This window comes from Sorex araneus, chromosome 1 (assembly GCF_027595985.1).
Source record: "Sorex araneus isolate mSorAra2 chromosome 1, mSorAra2.pri, whole genome shotgun sequence".
Lineage (NCBI taxonomy): Eukaryota > Metazoa > Chordata > Mammalia > Eulipotyphla > Soricidae > Sorex > Sorex araneus.
In genome coordinates this window covers 46,888,101-46,904,637 of record NC_073302.1, presented here as the reverse complement: position 1 = coordinate 46,904,637, position 16,537 = coordinate 46,888,101, and positions in this window count along the sequence as shown.

Here is a 16,537-nt window from a genome sequence, read left to right as displayed (position 1 = left end):
TCTTCAAGGTCACTGATTCAATTTTCAGCTTGTTCCATTCTGTCCCTGAGTTCTGCAACAGTAGTCTTTAGTTCCTTCAATTCTCTTTGGATATATTCTTTCATTTTTGCTATCTATCTCTCTTTGAGATTATTGATTCTATCTTCCAATAATTTCCTCAGTTCAATGAACATTAGGAGAGTCAGTGCCTTGAAGTCATCCTTGGTTAGTTTAGAATGTTCAAATGTTGCTAAGAACTTTCCGATGTTTCTGCCCCACCCATTGAAGTAGCTGAATTTCTTCAATTTTCATTATTCCTGGTTCTTCTTGGAAGCTGAGACTCATTTGGCCTGAGCAGTCATCCATTCATCACAGTTTTAAGTAACAAGAGTCTAGGTCTTCATGCTCTCTTTTCATCAAGCACATGTTCCCTGACATCACAGAGAAGAAATGGGATGTAAGCTCTTGCAATTGTCGTTTTGTTGTCTGAAGCTATACTGCTGCTTCAAACTCTCTCCAACCTCTCTTCTATGCTTTTAAGCATCACTAAAAGTTAGGAATACTCTTTTTGCACCTTCTAGATATTTCTATTTATTTATTTTGGTTGAGGGTTACAGCAGCAGTTCTCAGGGGCTACAACTGGCTCTTTGCTTCAAGTTCACTTGCTGTGGTGCTCAGGGGTCACACTGTGATTATCCAGCGACAATGAAATGCTGGGATTAAACCTAGACCTCCTATATGCAAAACTTGTATCAGCCAGTTTACTGAATAAACTCTCTCTCTCTCACTCTATCGCTCCCTCTCTCTCACTCTCTCTCTCTCACTATGATCCTAGAGCTTTTCTTGTATGGGAAACACAAGTGCCTAGTGATGAGATCATGCAATTCTATAAAATGAACAGTAATGTTTATATCATAAATGATTCCTGGGACTTTGCTCCCCACCTTGTTCATATTTCTCATCATCATACCAAAAATAAGAGTTTTTCAATTTTTCTCTGGTCTATTTTACTTTAATATGCTTTAAATATTGTACTAGAGAATCATAAAAAATATATTACAATAACTCATGTGAAAATGCTATCATTTGTTCCCTCAACAGATAATATTTCAGTGACATCTAAATCATGCAAAAAAGCACAAAAGATTTAGTGGTTATTTTCCTAAAGATCACTTAATCCATTTCTGACTACAAGCACTCATTACAAAAACCATTTATTCAGACTAAGTAGAATTAAAAATATAGATTATCCTGAGCCAACAATGAGTCATCTATTAGACAACCAGATGTATTCAATATTTGTTTTAGAGTCCAAAGCGATTTTAAAAATAACTTTAAATAAAAGCCATGCTTGTAGAGGAAAAACACCTTTTACTTACTGTTATCTCAAAAAGAAAATGAAGTTTACTTCAGTCCTAATTGAGAGCAACAATCACATGCTCTGGTGAGAAACTCTAATTAATTCCTAAGTTCTCTGCCCAGACTCTACACAATAAATTACAAATAACCAATGACAATGGCCTTAAGTAATGTGCTATTTTAAGTATTTTATTCAAATTATAATGCCTATATATTTTTTAAAACTGCATTTGTGGTAAACTTTCAAAGATTATTCACCTCTATGTTGAAAAAACTACTTTGAATAAAAAAGGCAGCATCTAGTCTCTAAACTGCCATGCTGAGAATTCTAAATGAGAAATAAGGAGGCTAATTCAGTAGTGAGACACAAGTTGCATCACAGACTGAGGAACCACGCCCATTCACTGATTCTTCCTTTTGACTAACTATGAAAAAACATCACCCTACTCTCAACTGTATAGATAATTATGAAAGATATAAGAAGACCGTCTTTTAACTTCTGAAAGAGACCACTTTCCAGTTTTCTCTTAAGAAGACTATCATAAACCAATCCAAAGTTTTAAAATATGTAGACTTTTCTCTGTATGAGTTCTGTAAAACCACCTTATCCAATAGACTTTTTTTCTAATAATACTTGTGCTACTGTTAAGTATTGGAGTCATTTCAAAAGAAAATCACGGGTTGTAAGTTCACATAGGGCAAGTCATTTTTTGAATTGTGAGTCTTGCTATTAAATAGAATATTTCACAGTAATATGTAGAACCGTATTTTTCAGTTCTTTTGTATTTTCCTTTTAAAAATATTAGAGATAATTTCACCAATTTTACCAAGTTTTTAAAAGTCTTTTCAATTAGTACCTTCCCTTAAATTTGAGAAAATTTTACACTTTCATCAAGTCAACTACCTTTCCATCGTCTAATAAAATATAAGCAGGACTAACAGTTTATATGAAAGACAAGTCAGCCATTCATACAATAAAATTAATAGTTCTTGATACTGGTATAGTAATATAATCAATAAATGTTCAATCAACTCAAGCCAAGAACACACCTACCTCTTCCTTTAATAAGATAAAATTAATAGCTAGAAACATTACAGTGGTTAAGGCACTTGCCTTGCACCTGGTCAACTTGGAATCAATTTTTGGCATTTTGAATGATTCCCAGAGCTCCATCAGGGGTAATTCCTGAGTGCAGAGAGAGTTACAAATCCTAAGAAAATTGAGTGTGGCCAAAAAACCAAAAATTAAATAAATTAAATTAATTACCTTCACTGAAAACAGGAAAAATATAGCAAAAGTAACTATCACTTTTATGTCTAAGCATGCAATTCATATATCATATTGAAGCTTCTTCCTTGTTCTCTCTTTTGATTCAAATATTATTGAGGAAGTCAGCTACCATACTGTGAGAACACAAACTCACCTATGGAAATTAAACATAGAATGGAACGGAAAACTCCTCTAAGAGTCAAGAAATAGCTATTTCACCAGTCACAATGTTTGTGAGCAATCTTGGAAGAAGTTTCTCCAACTCTAAGCAATCACCTATATGTCTTTGAGCCCTAGCCAATAGCTAAACTACAACCTGTAACTATTAAGCAAATATTCCCTTATGCCTGGCCTAGAGAAACTAAGAAAATAAAATTTTGCTATTTTTAATCCAACTTTTGGCATATTAGATGAACAATAATCAATCCCACCTATGGAATGCCTAAAAAGCCAATTAATTCCTTATTATTTTCTAAACTTCAATTTGGTTTATGGTTTTTCATAAAGAACTCCAAAATGTTATAAGATGATATTTTGCTTATCTATATATATTTTTGTATAGTGATCCATAAAATACGAATATTTTAATTTAATTCTAAAAGAAAATTGTTTTATTTCCAAATTCTCAGGTGAAAGACGGTTGGAATTAAAGCACTTGTAGAAAAAGAACTTAAAGAATAGGGGAAAAAATACCACTTCTTACATAATATGGGAAAGGCAAAAGAAAACAAATCCTACTTCATACAAAGCAAAAGAAGAAAGTAAAAACTTCAACATCTAAAACACACTATAGATCTCTTTTTCTACACATATGGAATACAGGTTGCCTTGACACTTGTGCTGTTGGTTGTTTTTTTTTTTTCATTTTGTTTTGTTTTTATTCTCGGGGTGGTTGGGCCAAATCTGGTAGTGGAATACTACTGGTTCTGTGCTCAGTATAATATATTGCACCAGGAACCAAACAGAAGCCAGCCTCATGCAAGGCAAGTTATATAACCCATTACTAACTTTCTAACACCAATGGATTTAAGTCTAAACTTTGGGTGTCCTAACTTCCTGTCATAACTGGATTCTGTTAAAAATGGTAATATAAGATTAAAATTGTGTTGCATGAAACAGTCAGTCCCAAGTCACATAAGAATATTTCATTAATCTGGAGACAGAAGTAAAAAGGTCTCATTTGCAATTTAGGAATCAATTTCAGAGGTTAAATACCAAATCCTGGTCAAGAAGGCAAAAACACATGTGTCTCAGCATCTGAAACTGGGGAGAGTTTAAGTTAACTGATATTTGGTAACGTAACATGTTAAAAATCACTATCACTATCATTCCGTTGATTCTTGATTTGCTCGGGTGGGCCCAATAACATCTCCATTCGTCCTAGTCCTAATATTTTTTTTAGCAGTCTCTCTTTGCTCGTCCTTCCCAATGGTGCCGCATTCAGAACTCTTTCAGGGTCAGGAGAATGAGACTCATTATTGTTACTGTATTTGGCATATGAATACGCCACAGGGAGCTTGCCATGTTCTTCTATGTGGGAAGGAAAATTCTCAGTAGCTTGCCAGGTTCTCTGAAAGGGAGAACTAAGCTATAAAGTGTCTTCCAGGAGCTTGGTTTTATAGTCTCTGGATGTTGGCCTTTGATGGGATTACACAGCACCAGGGGCAGTTTCTGGGTGTGACTGCTTAGCTACTGAAAATGCGGGATTTGGGTGGAAGAGGCCCAGTCCCAATCCTAGAGGGCTTGGAGATCTCAGCCCCGAGTAGCGCACACCTGGGTTCCTCTGCTGGTTCCTTCATGTGTGAGGCTTGTCAGAACCTGTGGAGAGCATAGCTTTGGCTGGGTTACGGAGGTCATCAGCTGTTGGGGCTCTGCTCAGGGTGGGAAGGGAAACTCAACCCACCCCCTCTGAGGAGCCCTGGTGAAGACAGTCAGGCACTAGGCGGTCGTCCAGACATGTTTAAAAAGATTACAAAAAACTCAATCATTAGGATTCATAAAGTCTAAGTATAAGCCACTTGGAGAATGAAGCATAAAATTGTAATGTAATAAAGAAATACAGCGATTTATGAATAGAGGGATAGAATTTGCTTTAGGCTAACCCAACAAGTGTGCAATGAATAGGTATAATCAGTCAAGATAAAGATAAAAGAGTGAAAAGGACAAGGGAAGCAATTACTTTAGTGACTTTTGCCAAGATACCATAATTCTGATTTTTGCACACATTTATTGACTCTTAAAATCTGTATTTCACATTTAAATATATCCTTGACAGAATTTCAAACTATCATCACATTTTATTTTTCCCAAGGTTTCTACCCTTTACTGGTTTTCTTACTCTGATTTAAAAAAATTAAAGATTGACATTAATTTCAGTATTATATATATGCATATATATCATAAATGTGCTAGAAGGAAAATGGAATTATTTTTAATTAATTGACAAAAATATTAAGAATAAATATGTAAAATGAGGAATCTGGGATCAGAATTCTTACCATTCTAAATAATGTATAAAATTCAAATATGGTCTTCATTTCATTTAGAAATTTTGTTGTTGATTTTACTTTTTGAGAGATGGATCTGTCCTACAGAAAGATCAAAAAACCCAATATATTGGTAGAAAAATTAAAGAACTATGAGAAAATAAAGTAAAAGGAGTCAATTGTATCATGATGGATAAACTTTAAATCTAATGGTAGTATATGAATATAAATTGGATGTTCGTGCTGAGAGGTTACAGTGCACACATTCAAATGAAATGTTACTAAAATAAAGTTATAGAAAAATTCTGATGATTATTAAGCATCATTAGTGTTTTTCCTTTACTTTAATTTTATAGTAGTAATAAGCAGAATTCATTGATTCCTCATAATCTGGAGAAGCAATTCTATTTTTTCTTACCCAAAAGAGTACTTTTACATACAGCAACTTATCAACACATATACTAAATGATTCTATTCTTTTTTCCAACCCCTTATGCATTCATTAATTTAAGAAATATTTATTGAACAATTGTTATAAAAATATGTATTTCTTCTACATATAGTAAGATTTTTCACTGGGATAAGTTATCTTTGGTTAAATATAATGTCAACTGGTCTATACTTTACTGGTAAAACAGATTAGAATGGCCTCAGAACTCCTGAAGCACTATATAGGTGGCCCATACAAAAACAGTGGTATATATGTCATATTATATTAGTATATAATGTGAACTTTTTGAAACCCTTAAATCAGGCCTAATCCTGTTTGCATTTTTTTGTTTGTGTCTGAGATTTTATATTTACACCAAACTGGGCTGTGTTCAGGGTTTACTCCTGACTCTGTGCTCAGGGATCACTCCTGGCAGTACTTTGGGGACAATAATCAGTGCCAGCAATGAAACCAAAGTCAGCTGCATGCAAGCGCCTTACTTGCCATACTGTCAATCTGGCCCCAAGGACTAATTCTGAGTCTTTATAAATTAGAATTTTCTACTAGGTTATTAAAATTACTTCACATAAAATTAGGGAAACAATTACGGTACAAAATGTGAATTCTCAGTACTCTCTTACTTTGTAAAATTATACCAACAAACTGGACCAAATTGAAATGTAATTTGTCATAATACACTTATTTGTTCAAATCTTAACATATGACTACATTAACCTAAAGCAAAGCAAAGATATTTTGGTTCTTTGTTGCAGACACAAATTTTGTCAGTGCTAAAGGTCAAGTATATTTGAATAAATATATTAATTTTCAACATGTAGAAATTTGTTTATTCTGTTTTACTTTTAATTTGTGCTTTTATATTCGTTATATTAAAAATCAATTCTCTGTTGCTTTTATTAAGACCTATAGGGGAAGATGACATATTTTACATGCACTGCTTATACTCATAAAGATAACTTGCATATTGCAAAATTAGCATAAAATTTTCTTCTATTTATGCATCCTATCTGGTCATACTCAAGGCAGGTAATGGGGCTGTTTGTTTATACTGCAAATTGAAATAACTTGATATTCATACATTTCAAATGCATATCCATCACTGTGATATTTTTACACTTTTGTGCACTTGGGTCTTAGCAGTATATCTCAACTAGTCACATGTGACAGGTTAAATTTCCTAGTTTAAAAACTGTAAAGAGGGGGCCGGAGCGATAGCACAGCGGGTAGGGCGTTTGCCTTGCACTCGGCCGACCCGGGTTTGATCCCCGGCATCCCATATGGTCCCCCAAGCACCGCCAGGAGTAATTCCTGAGTGCAAAGTCAGGAGTAACCCCTGAGCATCGCTGGGTGTGACCCAAAAAGCAAAAAAAATAAAAATAAAAAAATAAAAAAATAAAAACTGTAAAGACCAGAGAGAGGGTCTTCAGTAATTTTCAGTAAGGGATGCAGTATTTACCACTACCATTTATAGGGCTTTGCTAACTCTGACTATATCCAGAGTAGCGTTAACAACTTTCATTTCTGCAGCAATTGTTAAAGGATCTTTATGACTGTCCACAATTCCTTTGGCTTTTCTCTGCATGTCTTTCTCTTAAACACAATCAGGCTTTTAATTCTTTGTTAGGCTTTCCCAAAGAAGCTGGACCGAGTTCCATTTTTGGAAGTTTCATATATATTAAAGAAAAGAAAAATTTTTTTAATATAAGTAGACTATTTAAAAGTGGGAATAATTAATTTAAAAATCAATACAACGAAATTGAATAGGATAAATGCTTGGCTTTGGCAAACATAAATGTAATAAAATTTAATCATGCTATTCTAAGATAACTACAGAATTTATAAAAATTAATTAAGCCATTTGAGGCTATTGACTTCACCATAAAGACACAGAAATAAAGTTCTATGATAGAGAGACTAGCTTAATAAAGTATTTCTGGATTTGTGTACTTTTTCATTAGCATATAATGATAAAAAAATAAATTTGAGTTCTTTCATGAATGTGAGATCTGAGTTAAATGACCCTTTTTTCCCTAACTGTATGAAGTTCCAAAATTAACCTGAAGATTAACAGAGCAAAAACAAAGTATACTGCTTCATGATGAATATTATCACCCCATTCTATTTCTTGTTCCCAATTTCCTATTGTACATAAAATATTTTTATTACAACCCTTGTTAAATCCTTTGTCAAGAGAGGCATTAAGCTTAATTACTCTGATGCTTTTTCAGCTCAATGAAACATTATTCAAAGCACCACTATTAATAATAGTTACTATTCGCTGAATACTTAGTATGTGCTTAGCACTGTAATAAGCATTGCATAGTATCAATTCTCTATTTTTACAACATCTGTAGAAGTATGTACTAGTACCTCATTTTGCAGACAAATGACAAGTTGCATATTTATAAGTAAAGTGAGAAGCATAAAGGTCATCTTTTTTTTTTGGCCTTGGCTTTATAGATAACAAGAATTGCAAATCCTGGAATGAAAAACGTTTATTGCATATCTAAGTAACTTGACTCCCTTCAAATTCAATTAAAATATAAAATATAAGCAGACTATTTAAAACTGTGAATAATGAATTAAAATATCAATACAAAGAAATCAAATAGGATAAATGAAAAGTGGCATAAACAAAAATTACTTGAGAAATAGTTTATTTTAACTATTATTGTCCTATTCTTCTACCTACACACCCTTCTCAAATAATGTTATATTGGTATGAACATCTTTTCCTTAGTATAGATAGAAAGAAAACTAAATCTATGGCTGTTTTTCAGGCCATATCATTATTTCCTGGAAAGTCATAGGAGAAGAGATCATAGGTGGCTAAGATAGACAATCCTACAGCAATGTCATGCGTTCAATGAAGAAAACCTGAGAAAGCAACATTGTGTGAAAAAATGCTCAAATGCTATAGTAAATCAATAGGATAGGATTGACCAAGAACCTGTGTTATTTTTTTAAAATTCTGTTGTGTTGACTTACCAGAAGACAAATGGGAGTGGCAAAGTTAATGATAAAAGGAGCATATGTTAGTTCTTCAAATATGTAGAATGTTCAGAAAGAAAAAACTTTGAGTCCAGAGATCAAATTTAGGATCACAATAAAAAATTCATAAAATGAATCACTAGGAGGTGAACCCAAGAACAGTTGTCTCTCACATGGCAACATTAACATATTACCATGAAGATTATTTATTAGGCATTATAACATTGCTATAAAATCCAGATTTGGATGAATCAAATGTTATATTTGTTTAGAAGTAATGTTTTCTGTAAGCATTCATTTTTAATACATAGTTTCATAAACTGCTGCTTTTATATATGTATGCTAGTAATCTTACTGTTCTTTACCAGAAATATGTTAATTTATTCCAATATATCATACATCTATAGATTTGAAGCCTCATAATCATATTGCTGGCCTTTGTGTATTTTACTAGTAAGTATTATATATTTTTCTATATGTATTATGTATGTAAATATTTTGAGTTTTTGTGGATCATGGCTGGAGCGATAACACATCGGTAGGGCGTTTGCCTTTCACGAGGCTGACCCGTGTTTGATTCTTCTGCCCCTCTCAGAGAGCCCGGCAAGCTACCGAGAGTATTCTGCCCGCACAGCAGAGCCTGGCAAGCTACCCGTGGCATATTCAATATGCCAAAAACAGTAACAACAAGTCTCATAAAGAGAGACGTTACTGGTGCCTGCTCAAACAAATCAATGAGCAACGGGATGACAGTGACAGTGACAGTGACAGTGGGCCATACCTGGTGCTGCATAGGGACTACTCTCAACTCTCTGGGGACCATATGTTGCCAAGAAATGAATCTGGGCCTCCTATATACATAGCAAGCACTCAGTCCATTGAGCCTATCTCTCAAGCCCAATTTAAATCCTATTAATTAATATTAAACCCTCCACAGGGCAATTTCAAAAGTTATACCAGACTGCTGGACAAAAGGGGCCTTGACTCAGAGTCAGAAAATCAGGTCCTAAGCCTGGTTTGTGAAATGACATTGCCATATAATCATGCCAGTCTGAGAATAGTTTCTCTTATTTTCCTGTAAATGTTTAAGAGCTGATAACCACTAAAGGAAAGAAGTGAGGAACACACCTTTGTTTCAGGTCTCAATGAACACCATTTAAGAAATGAGCATAAAAATTATCATGCACACTCCTAGATAAATATGTCATGGAAAGGCAAACAAAATTGAGTACTTATTTCACTAATTTTAGCATCTAGCATATTTTTAAAGTGGTAAGGCAATCTGCTAAATTGAGCCTTCTGATCCAACCATTTGGGAGACAAATCTATGATAGTGTGAAAACTATTCCACCCACGAAAGCCCAGCTTTAATGCTAAAGTTAAATGTTTATAACACAAACAAGAAAAATTCACTGCTTTCTATGGGTTCATGGTAATCCAATCATCTCAATGGTTTCTGAGTGAATTTCTCATTCACCTTACAGACAGAAAAGTTCTAAATAGAAAATGTATTTAAAAATTATGTGACATGAGTTCAAACTGAAAAGTTGTTACTCTTAGTGAAGAGTTCATTTGTTTAAATGGTAAGAATGAAATGTAGCAACATATCTAACTGATGAGTTTAAAATAAATAAAAACAGCTGCTTAGCAGGCATGCATACTGTAGATAAGGAATTAATGATTCTACAGGGAAAAAGTGTCATTGCTTCCATTAAAACTTAGAGACATTTTGTTCATTTCTCTGAGTACAACAGAATTCTAATGCCTAGCTTTTTCATTGAAAGGACAATTGAATTGCATTTATTAATGAAGTTACTAGCAGTAAGCCAGAGCTTTCAAAAAAAGAAAAATAAAGCCACAAAAAAATGCTATTTGAAGGTAAACAAATAAAAATTCAGATTTAACTTCACCAATAAAGATTTGTTTTGGTATATTTAATATGCCATCATTCCATTGTTTAATATTGCATAATCTGTTAGTTGTATTCTCCAACTTCAGAAACATTTTCATCTCCAGGTTGTATGACTAGAGAAATTGGAATACATTTTCCAACATGAGAATGTTTGTTAAAAACCAGGATTACTGGGGCTGGAGCAATAGCACAGCAGGTAAGGTGTTTGCCTTGCACACGGCCAACCCGGGTTCGATTCCCAGCATCCCATATTGTCCCCTGAGCACCGCCAGGAGTAATTACTGAGTACAAAGCCAAAAATAACCTCTGTGCATTGCCGGGTATGACCCAAAAAGAAAAAAAAAAGGAATACTACTTATTTTAATAACAATATTTAAGGGTTTTATACAAAATCTTTAGTTGCTGTAAAATTACTATTATTGTACATTATTTTAGGTAAATATTTCTTTCAACTCAAAGCATTAAATACCACTTAATGAAAGAGGCCCAATATCTTATAATTTAAATGCCCTTAAAATTTAAATGTGGAACAGATTTCTAGAAAGAGAAGCTTCACAAAGTTTGCAGTTTTTTTAAAAAAAAAAAAAACAACTATAAACATTTCCTGAAAGGGAAATCATCTTAAAGTAAAAGGAGAAAGGAGTCTATATTTAAGAGGAGGAATGACGTGGATGATAGTGTTTTGCTCCAAATGTTATCTGGTCTGAACTTTCCTGCTGAAAATGTGTGGCATAAACCAGAGAAAAACAGGAAAAATAAAAAGTTGAATCCAAAATTACTAGCAATATCCAAAAGAAAAGTGCTCTGGGGCTCTTTGTAACAGATAGAGCACACATGAGAAAAGGATAAGTAGAAAAAAGGCTAAAAATAAAAAGAACATGGCAAGATAACAAATTTTAAAAACCAACAATATAATGGAAAGATAACTTGACAGAAGCATATTGGACTGTACCAGGAAGGAAGAGCAAGGCTGAAGGGATATCCCTCTGTTTATAAAACCCAGAAGAAGATGTACATATCTTTCTTTACACTGATTTGAAAATGAGATTATAATCTCTATGTTATATGACCCTTATTTATTCATTTATCATTATCCTGAACATTTGCTCTCATTTTTCAAAATACCAAAATGTCATCACCAAATGTGTGAAGTTTTTCTTCTACCTACATAAAAACATTAACCAAGACACTACTTTTAGCAAAGTGCCACCTCTTGTTTGATGACCACACTTCTGGAATATTAAGTAGATACTTATATGATTTTTCTTATACAACTTATTAAGAGCAAATGAGTCTCATTGAAAGATCTTCAGGCTTCTCTCCAGGTTCAATATAATGATAGTACTATACTCATCAAACAATTTTAAATTAAATGAAAAAAACAAATATAATGAGATATTATATCAATATCTCATCAAGTGATATAACTTCTCTTGCTAGAAATTGCTCACTATAAATGTACCTCCAATTGTATATCCAACATGTACTCACTGAAGGCTTTACTTATTCTTCACAATATTTAAACAACTTTGCCATATACATGTATTTTTTACCAATAGCAAACCTTTGGTAAAAATACAATAGCTTAACTTCTGGAGCACAGACCATGGGTAAATTACTTTGCCAATTCATTATTCTTTTTATATAGATCTAGAAAGATGGGAAGTTACTACCTGATACAGTCATACAAAGCCCTATCCAAGTGTCTTATTCTGTTTCAAGTTGATATGTATCATGCTAAAAAAAAAAAATTGTGTGGAACTGGAGAGAGGTAAGGCTCTTGTCTTGCACACCAGGTTTGATCCCCAGCATTCCATATTGTCTCCCAAGTCTCACCAGCAGAGATCCCTGAACACAAGGTCAGGAGTAAGTGCGGAGCACTGTTGGGTGTGTCCCACAAACAAACAAGCATTTGTGCTCCTCTTGCTGTCATACTGTTTCTTGAGTCCTGAATACAGTTCAGAATAAGGATCACTTCAATAACAACTGGAAAAATATTGACTCAAACTAACCTCTTTCAAAAATCCTTAGCAGACATTTAAGTTATGCTACTCCAAGAAAGAAACACCATCTAAGAGGCTGAACAAAAAGAATTAGTAGACTTCAGTGGCCACACACACCCAAGGAGACCTCCTCCTCTACAGATGTCCTTCAATTAAGTCATTAAACAGTCAATAAAACAGCAGCAGCATTAGCTGCTGGGTGAGAGTGCAAAACCCCCAATTGCCCAATATATCATCTAAAATACGCACTTTTCAAACAAAAATGCAAAAGTGGTGAATAAAATATTATCCATCCATAAAAATAAAGCAGATCATAAAAAGTGACTCATTGCATAAGAGTGGAACTCCTGCAAATGCGTCATTGGGAATTATCCAGGACTGAACATACTGCAACAAAATCTGACTCGTTTCTATATTAAGTAAATGTCAGAATCTTAGAGTGACTCAGGTACCCTGCACCCTAAAGTAGTCTAATTCTACCATTTGAGCACCAGACCATAGTATTTTAAATACCGGAGAAACTCATTCTTCTGTATTTAGCCCACTGGCAATTATTTCCATCACCCAGTCACAGCAGCTGTCTGCTCCACTTACATCTCCTACTGTGAGCATCTCCATAGGGGGCAGGTATAAAAATTGACTATAGAGAGAAGTCACTGTAAACTGACACTAAAGTTTTGCCCTTTCCCATGCTTAGCCCCATAACAGATTAGGTGGAAAAACAAAGAGCATTTGGCTAAGAAGGGAAATGCTGCCTTATCAAAGAGTGCACACTTCAGTGGGTCTGGAATATTTCGTTAGAACTCTAAATTGCTTTTTTCTTTATAGTGGAAAATAGGAAAAAAAATTACTGCCCCAGGTATTCTCTTTTTTAAATAACAAAATTAAGTAAACAAGAAAATAGTTTATGAGAAAAAGCAGCAATGAACAAGGGGCCAAAAACCTCCGTGATTTAATAAATTCCCATTATCCCTGTTATAAACTCTAGCATGGAGTATGTTTGGTATTAAAGAGACCCCCTACTAGCACCTTTCCCACCACACTTTTGTAGTTCCAACTTATGAAGTCAAGTTGTGTCTCTTGAGATTTGCATTCTATATGGTTGTGATTGTTTGAAGCAACTTTATCATGAAGGCAAAACAAAGCAGCAACATGGCTGTATCCACCCACACAGACGCTTAGGGCGAGTATGTTTTCCCCTGGGTTTCTGTGGGATGTGGAAGCATATTCTTTCCATAACAGCATCTTGGGCTGTTAAAACCCACAGGAGAAATGCTCTCTGGAGAGACAAGGACTGTGAAAACCAAAGGAATGGAAGCAAGAGAAAATGGTTGCATCGCAGTAGGTCCAGAAAGGAAGAGAGGGGATTTAAATGTCTCAGGAGGAGTCACACTGTAAAGAAAAGAGAAAAACCTCAATAAGGAGAGTACTGACAAATGTAAACAGAATCTCATCATATGGGAAATCAGTTCTCACACTATTTGTTTAGGAGGCAAGACTGTGTTTTATTGCCAATCTATTACATAATCTAATAAACACAGATTTCTTCTCCTGTTATAAAGAAATCAGAAGCAAATGCAATATTCCAGTTAAGACAAAATCCAACTCAGTCCAAAGCTTACCTGTTCCCCAGGTAAGCACTTATATTTGAGTGATTTTTTAAATCAATTTAGGAATAAATAACTATTCTTTAAGAGAGTAATCTCTTATCCACAGTTCTTCTACTAGAGAGCATATATGCCCTGTTCATTTGCTTACCCAAAACATTTTACAAAGAATTGAGTGAGTGCTGCAATTTGAATTTAAAACTACTATAATTTGCAGATCAAAGAAGGGGGAAGAGGCAAAGGACCAGTGGTGATTTATACTTTTCATTAGGTACAAAATCTGACAGATCAAAATTGTATACTATCAGCCTGGAATGCTCTTCACCTGCATCTTCATAAAATTAGATTCTTAGGGTCAGGGAGATAACTCATAGGGCTCTGCACATGTATTGTGAGCAGGGGGCCCAGATTCCCCGGCATTGTGTGGTTCTCTGAATACTGCTGGGAACAACTCCTAGTACAGAGATTGGTGTGACCCCCAAGCCCCCGAACAACTCCAAGTGTGGCCCAACCCCTTTTTTTCCAAAAGAAAAAGGATCACCTGGAGGCTTTAGAGAAGATTCCTACCTTCCTTTAAAATTTAAATTTAAATACTAGGGCCACAATTATTGTTCTTCTGGTTTTATTATTATTATTATTATTGTTGTTTTTGTGGTGTGTGGGGGGGAAGGGGTCACCCATCAATGCTCAGGGTTTATTCCTGGCTATGTGCTCAGTGAACACTCTTGGTGGGGGCAGAGGATCATATGTGGTCCCAGTGTCAAACATAGTTGGCCACATACAAGGTAAATGCCCTCCCTGCTGTTCCATTTCTCAGGCCCTAAGTCCACTCATTTTGATCATCTGGCTTGGGCTTCACTCTCTTAAATATCTGATTTTTTATAAAGTGTCAGGAATGCGGCTATTGATAGTTTTGTAGATCTGTCCCATCTAATCACAGCCTCAATAAAACCACTGTGTTTCTCATAGATTCTAATGCATAGATATACATCATAAGTTTCTGTTCAATGAACCCATGCTTTGAGATAAGAAAATGTATAATAAAATTTTTAAGTAGGTCAGATTTCTGGTGACAGTAATCATGAGCTCCAACAAAGAGTATCAGATAACTGCTGCATTTTTATTATCTTCTGGCATGCAAAAACATGAATTCCTTTTGTCAAAAATTAAACTGATTATTTGACAGCTGTAGTTTAACAATTATTTGAGGTGCTAGAGCACAAAGATGGAAATATTGAGGATGACAATAATTAACACTCAGGTCTTTGTATAGAACTCTGTCTGACACCATAGACCTTCTCAGCAATGTGTGCCGTTGTTCATACTGATACCAGCTTCTGGAATGCTGAAATTGTTTTATTGGCTTAAAAAATACCTTTCTCCATCTCCAAAACATTCTTGGTGATAATATATGCTACATTTTAAAATTATACAAAAACAATAGTGAAAAAATTTACAACTCTCTCCATGGTCAGTTATAATAAAGGAATAAGTGAAATACTAATAATACGAATGCTCTGAAGTAACATATCTTTGAATTTTGTATTAATATCGAACACAGGATACCAATAGTCATTTAACAAACTGATTTTTAAATTCTTACACTCAAAATCATAATAAAGAAAAAAATTAAACTTTTTCTCATATTGGTCTAATAGAAATTAATTTATCATTTCAGGAGTCAAGAATATCAGAAAATTAAGAATTACTGTCTATAAAAGTATATAACGGTTTGAATGTTAAATCTTTTTGTTTTCTTAGAGAATGGAGGATAATTATACTTATACCCCAATCTTGTGTGGGCTTTCTCCATAGTTTAGTATGACCCTGACTTTTATTAAAAGATATAAACAAAAAATAACAAAATGCATATTAATTACAGAATAAAGCAAATTATTGAAAAATTCAAAACTTCGTAATTTATGGCTTAATAGAATATAGCAAAGAGAATAAATATTACATTTATCAAAAACTTTTCAAAATATATATTGCATAAATGGAATATATTGATGAAAATCATAAACACAATTTATCAAATTTCAAGCAACCATATGATAAACAAACCACAGTCTATAACTTTTCTAAGTAACTGTAATGTATTTTGAAGGCAGAACTAGAATCCCAAATTTTTGTGTCAATCACTAATTTGGGGGAAGAAAATAATGCTCATTTCTAGACAGGGGACATTGTGAATAAATGTATACCTCCTTGTGAATAACTGTAAGGATTATAATTACCCATGGACTACTTGAAAATATAAAGAAATGGCTCATGTATTTATATGACACGTTTAATAGTCATCACCAAGTATGTAAACATTAAGATATTTATAATAGTAATTCATTCTTACTTTACTCTTAAAAGTACATATTAATAGACACAATTTTTGAAGACATTTGAAGTTGCATGAATTAGAAATATATGACATTAGCCCATTAATAATCAATTACTAGTCCTTTCCACTTTCATCCCTTACATT